This window comes from Lissotriton helveticus, chromosome 7 (assembly GCF_964261635.1).
Source record: "Lissotriton helveticus chromosome 7, aLisHel1.1, whole genome shotgun sequence".
Taxonomy (NCBI): domain Eukaryota; kingdom Metazoa; phylum Chordata; class Amphibia; order Caudata; family Salamandridae; genus Lissotriton; species Lissotriton helveticus.
The window spans coordinates 1,567,805,397-1,567,812,281 of NC_136068.1; the positions used below are offsets into that span (position 1 = coordinate 1,567,805,397).

The 6,885-nt window shown below is 48.0% G+C and overlaps 1 protein-coding gene across 1 annotated transcript in view; it reads right to left on the bottom strand.

Annotated features, from left to right (window-relative positions):
* Nucleotides 1-6,329, bottom strand: part of CDC42EP5 (CDC42 effector protein 5) — a 96,578-nt gene extending 90,249 nt beyond the window's left edge. The window contains exon 1 of the mRNA XM_078655071.1: nucleotides 6,174-6,329. The gene's annotated coding sequence lies outside the window, so the exon portion shown is untranslated. The remainder of the gene's footprint in view (nucleotides 1-6,173) is intronic.
* Between the last annotated feature and the right edge of the window lie 556 nt (nucleotides 6,330-6,885).

The following is a 6,885-nucleotide window of genomic DNA, read 5'->3' on the forward strand; positions in this document are numbered from 1 at the left end:
GTGAAAATTGGGTCCAGCGTATGTCCTGCAGTGTAAGCATGGTCGTGAATGGTCTGGGTCAATCTGAGGCTGCTCATACTGTTGAAGAGGTGTACCCTGTTTTTGTTGTTGGGGTCGATTTGGAATTTTAGGTCACCAAGGAAGATGTAGTCCTAGTAGTCTAAGGCTAGGGGCGCAATGAAGTCTGCAATGGTATTGCAGAAGCTAGAGCACAGGCCTGAGGGCCGGGGGGGGGGGGGGGAAGAGATATGCAAGGGTGCCTGTGATTGTTGTGTTGACGTATGTGTGGAGCTTGAAGTTGAGAGGTTCCATGGGGGTGTTAGTATTGTCAGAGGTGATGGTTCTCTTTGTGTTTGATTGGTGTTCCTCCTCCTGGCTTGTTGGTGCTGTCCTAGTGAGTGGTTTTATATCCATCTGGGCTTGCTGTGGCAATGCCTGAAGCAGATTTGGTCTGAACCAGGTCACAATACGAATGGTCTCGTGTTTTTTTTTCTCCATAAACATTTTAATCAGTTTCTCCCGAACGTGAAGTCCTGTGCTCCACATGGTCAGTTCCTTGGCCAACAGGTGTTCCGTCACTGTTACGTAGGATTACCCCACGACTTCCTCAGGGCTATGATCAATCCTTTGTAGTTTCTTAATTCCAGTGATATTTCCAACCCAGAATGGGTTTTAGTCTGTCGGGTAAAGTTAACCACTGTTGGAAGTTCCTTTATCTTTTATGAATGACTGTTGTCTCTGACTGCCGCCCAAATCCGGCAAGCTGGCCGGAATACAGGTCTCCCTGTTCTTGGCGCCAAGTACAGGGAGACCTGTATTCCGGCCCGCTTGCCGGATTTGGGCGGCGGTCAGAAACAAACAACTGTCATTCATAAAAGCCTGGTGTCCACTGTTGACTACATCTCATCTAGGGAACCGGGTTAATTTAAGATGTCTGTTGGTGAACCAAGATGCAAGATCGTGTCTCAAACCAAGTTTTCTTCTCTCCTGAACCATCTGATCATGTTCCTCCAATGGCACCATTAGCCCAAAAGAACAGGACTCCATGCCCATCCAACCAACATTTTAGATCTTGGGCCTTCATTTTAACTAGCTTATGCATTGTGGGGCTTGTAGCCCTAGTTCTCTTCAATTAAAAACAATTGAATTAAAGTTCTAGATTTTACAGGAAAAATAAATCGAGATATGGGATGCCTGGTGACATCGAGTAGTCCGGCAATGCATTTTGGCCCTAGTGCCTTGGTAAGCAGTTTCTTGTGTGTATCTTGATAAAACTGTTAGTTCACTTTACTAGGAAGTCAACAGCAATAAAGGAATACGACCTTTAAACCCCAGTGTAGCAGTTCAGATTAAGTGCCATTATTTGCATTTCAAACCTAAAGAACCAAAAGTACAATAGTACGAGGACGGGCACTGGAATTACAGGATTCTGCAGCCAGAGTTTTGTGCATTACACTGGATTTGACATGTAATCAATTTTCTGTTACATAATATTCGTGTTTCTCCCAAAAAATGTTTATATTTCAAATGGCCAAAAATTACTAAAAATAGATGTCTAGACTATTGATCTGCACAACCGATGACATCAGTTGCCGATTGTTGTATTTGGGTGGTAGACCTTTGCTAATGAGGTGCAACTTTGCTAATAATAGGCACTTAAATAACAAATTAATACGGTCAAAGTATGCGCATAATTTGCCTTTCCTAGATGCAAAAAGGTGTTAATCATGCTGCATAATCTGGGTGTCCAGTGCCGCATAAGTCAAGTGGCCCAGAATATCATACCCTAGGGTATCAACTATTTTGGGTTGGAGAGGAGGTTACATAGCTTATGTGGAGGATTGGGGCTGCTGGATAGTACAGCGTGTACTTGTTGAACAAAAGTTGGACAGCAGCTGTGTTTTGGGTTAGGGTACAAAGCAGGCATGTTTTGCGTTGGAATTGGTCTTCGAGGTGGTCAGGACAGTGCGTATGTGTTATACAGGGCATAAGGAGAGAGTTTATTGGAACTATGCCCACATCAATACCCAAGAAGTGTGTGAAAAGAAAAGGCAGTTGCCCATGTTGGGCAACATTTAACGGGGAAACACTGGTATAGTTTATTAAAATAGGTGAGTAACTACGGTAGAGCATGCATAGAATTTATAAGAGAAGAAACGAGCCATAATTGCAGGTTAGAAAATATCATGTATGCTTCCAGGACTACACCGTACATATAAGAAAATGCCAGCTTGAATGTATTGTACTACCTGTATACTATGCCTTCATATTAATAAAGTTTAAAAAAAAAAAAAAAAAAAAAGGGCAGTTCTCGCCTCCTCCGGCAGTGCAGCAGGAGCAGTGACACTGGTGCCCACAGCTCTGAGGCGCCCAGTGAACCATGACAATGTATGTATCTAACTACTATAACAGCAATCAAGGTGGGCATTTCCCTCCCTGAACCAGGGCCCATGGCATCCTGGCTTTGTCACTGCTTTGATACTCAAGGTATCATATTCGGGGCCTCTTGAATTATGCGGCATGTGGACGGACACTGCTGGCCCTGGTCCTCTGGGGTGGCAGAGAGGGCCTCTGCGACGACAATGAGAGGTAATCATGGGTCGTGTATAGTAAGTAGCACGAACACTGATCTCACTCCTTTCAAGATGTAATGCCCAGAAATAGATAGCCCTGACGGAGCGCAAAACGGGAGTACACGTGCAACCCTAACATTGAAATCAATCAAAACAAGCCGAACAATTTAAAAATTCGCATCAAGGAGGTAAAATAGACTTGCAGGTCCCTACGCTTCTGTCTAGCCAATAATGCATGCTGGATTTTAGATTCACAATCTCCTCACGACGGTGCCACCCCACTAAATAAAGTGCAGCGCCCCACATTTATTAGTTATCACAGTGATGTCACCAGCAGTGGGCGGGGTGTTCAGGAGAACTGCCCCTCACCACAAGCTGCCCCGGGACACAGTCCCGACACGCAGTGCTTGGAATGGAAAAATAGACGTGCAGGTACTCCGTATCACAATACGTACTTGTTTCTGAGAAGTGCCGGTTCTCTCCCTCTCAAAATAAAAAGAAAGGTGCCGGCACTCCGTACCGGCCCATTTAAAGCACCACCGACAAGTCCTGTACCTCAAACAGGCAGCGCAGTGTCCTGCATCTCCATCACATACCTTTGTTTTCTTTTTTAACTGTCCCCACGCGTGCACAGAAGTGATCTCTGGGTAATCGATCGTGTTAATTAAAACCCCTGAGGACCCAAAGGCGTCCACAGCTGCCAGTGCCATGCAATCAGTAGCCTTCAGTGTTGTCTAGACTTGCTATTCATACCCCGCCATGCTCTCAGTACAATTGAGTACCTATCAGTTCCACCCTATGCCCAGCGAAGAGTGCTCCTCGATACCTAGTAATATGCACCGTACAGTAGTACCCTGTAGGCACCACCCAGAAATGAAATGGTACCCCTTCATAACCCAGCGAGCAGTGCCGCATCAAGTATCCAACAAAGCGTACCAATCAATCAGTACATGCTAATCTAATAAATACAATCTTCGGTATGGACAGCCTGGAATACTCACCCACCAGTACCCCAGTGTCCAACAGCGAGTTCTCCACAGCACCATGCAAACACTGCCCCCGAGTACACCGTTCACCAAGTTCCCTTCAGTACTCTCCAACAAGTACTGCTGGGCAACCAGCATACACTTCCATGCTCATCAGTAAACCTCTAGTACCCTCCACCCAGCGCCACTTGTGTCCAGTGTCAGTGCACAGCCAAAGTGCCCCGAAAACAGCATTCAACACCATCTGAACCCCACAAGCAGGCCTCTCGCGTACCAGCCATCAGCAGCCTTCAATTATCAGCTGGGGGAGTGGGGAGAGGCCTGGGTACCAAAACATAAACACTGAACACGCACCCTGTGTTCACAACCTCGCAGCAGTACAGAACGACGCACGGCAAACTTGCAAAGCCACTAGCAGTGCCGTGCCCTTTACTGCCCACCCGTTGGGTGTGGATTGCCTGGTACCCAGCAATCCACACCCAACAGCTAATCGATACAATTAGATACCCGGCAGGGCCGTCCCTAGGGCGGGGCCGATCGGTTCCACCGCATCGGGCGCTGGACAAGGGGTGTTTGCAAGTATACTTTCGTTTCAAAAGCACCTCCTGCCCCGTTCCTTGCTGCCAATTTCAGCCATCAATAAAAACGTCAAGATCACTCAGTGATTAGTCTACCTGCTCTAGAGAGATGAGGTTTGTCTAGTAGAAGTTTTAACTCATTTTAAGGTAGTGCAGCGGGTTAATATGCCTGTTGCAAAGAATGTATGCCATGCAGATCACAAAGTGCACATCATGTAAATAGGTCAGTGGGTTACCGCTTGTGTCCCATAGATCCTTTTATAACCTGCAGTTTATAAGTTAACATCCTAATATAGCACAGTGAGCTATCAACTGTCATCTAAGCGCTGCATGCAAACTGCAAGATATGCATTAGAGCTATATTTATTTATAAAGTTGTTTGTGCCCCGTCTTTCATTATCCTAAACTTGCAAAAAGGGTTCATTTGGGTAGAAATAAATTCTTATTATTGAAGAGAACCTCTAAGAATAATTGTTTAACATTCTTAACGTGTGCATTTCCAGACCAAGGACTCAAACTATACTGACTACCAGAATATATGACATGTGCTCTTATACCTTGTAGGCCTGTGTCTTATGTAGCATTCCTGTACACTGATTTACACACCTATGATTGTCTCTGTGCCAATGTGTGTGAGATTTAAAGGGCTGTGATACCTTACACTGGTATAAGTGGCGCTATAAAACTAAATCAGTGTAAGAGAGAGTGGTTACAGAGACTCGAGGAGCACCGTTAAATTGTGGGAGTGAGGGAATCGGTGGTAAATGTGGTCATTGGGGGGCGCCAACAAACATTGTCGCACAGGGCGCCATCAGTGCTATAGCAGGCCCTGATACCCGGCATAGGTATCAGGCTGTATTCTGCAGTTTGTATCCTTCTGTACTAATTAACAGTAACAGTAACAGTACTTTTCAGTACCAATTTGTAGCCTTAGACAAATGTAAGCCACACCGAACAATCCTGAGGAGTCCACGATTCTATCCTCAAAACAATCAGTATTCTGAAAACAGCCGAAATCAGTGCCCCTCACCACACAGCTATGTTTAGGGCCTAAACAAGTACCTTTCATTCTGCTGGTTTTCGAGCAACACATGTCCACCCCCAAACGCGCAGCTGAACCTTTTCAACGCTGTTTTTATTGCAATATGTGCATTTAGGTACTTGGGACCGTTAAGGGACGTGAAGGCCGTTCGGGTTATATAAAGCAGGAAGTCGTGGGTTGTGAACATTTAATTGGGGCAATACAGCTACCTTTCCCATTATTAAACGTAAGAGGTGGGAAAAGAGTGATTTGCTGCAAATCACATTTTTGTTTGTTAAGTGTGGACGTTGGGATTGGAACGTAGATTTCCACATCCAGAGTTGAGCAATTTTGGGAGTACCGCCAATCAAGGAGTGCTAGAGTACCCTCCAGGAGGTACTCTAGGAGAGACCCGGCGGCGAGTACTTACGCGCGCTACGTCCAGGGCTCTGCAGTCGTTCCCGCTCGCACTACGGGCGCTGTTCGTAGAGATCTGCACCTACCTCGCTCTCCGAGACTCCAATCCTCAAAGCATCGGTAGAGCCGGTCTGTGTGTCAATAGAAGGCAGGAAGTGGTCCGGCAGGATGAGCCTGGGGGAGCGTAGCTGACGTCAGCGTTTATTATCATTGCACCCCCCCGCCTGCAGAGTTCCCAGCGCTGAGCACAGAGTGCAAGCAACCAAAACCAGAGGGCACCCTGCGCCCGCCGCCTCCTGCTACACAATCAACAAGTCCAAAAGAACAATATTTTTTAACCAGGAAGCTTTTGCGCAACAAATATACGTGGAGTTTCCTAAAAAACCTTTTACAGTATGTGTAACAATATAGGACAGGGGCTCTGCCTCCTCCAATCCCGGGCAGCCCAGCCAGTCCAGTGGGTTGGTTCCCTGGGGACAGGGCGCTGCCAGGACCCGCACACACCATGGGTGCCGGTGGGGCCGGAGTGGGGCTGCCTCCCGTCACGTGGACGCGTTATCTAAGGGCTCACGTTCGGGCTGGGACCGGATCAGCTCACCTGGTGAAAGCCGCTGCTCTCCTGCGCGTTCCCCTTCCAGGACCCTGCCTCCTGCAGCTGCCAGACCTCGGTCTGCTCGGAGCCTGCCCTGCCTGTAGCACTCCCCTGTCCTCCTCCTCTGTCCTGCCCGAATACAGTTTTCCTGCTCTATCTCCTCTCCCCTCCTCCTTTTCTCCTCCCCTTCACCTCCCTCCCCACCCCCTGCCCTTCCCCCCCCTCCCCACCCCCTGCCCTTCCCCCTCCCGCCGGGGGAGCGGGCTGTCGCAGCCTTGGGATACTGCCCTGGGGTCTGCAGCGCTGTCTGCATAGGGCCCGCCCCCGTCTCGGCCCCCTCTGATCCCTCCGGCGGGCACCGCAGGGGTCCTCTCACCCTGGGTGCAGGAGCAGCGAGGGGTCCGCGCCTGTCCTGGGGGTATGCTGCTCGGAATGAGCAGAGGGCGGGGCTAAGGGATCATTTTACCTGAAACAGGAAGAGAGGGCATGGAATAGACGCATGCAGCCAGAGGACAAGCGCAAAGATAGAGGCAGGGAGAAAATGAACTTTTTTTTAGTAAGCCCTCCAAACAATTGGAGAAAAAAATGCCTTATACAAGGACAGCAGAGAATGCAGCCAATGCTGGTCACCAAAAGCGTTACGATGTTACTTTGGTACTAAAACAGCCATTACCATGTAGACTAATATTCAGTATATTTCGCGTTTTAAAATGTCAAC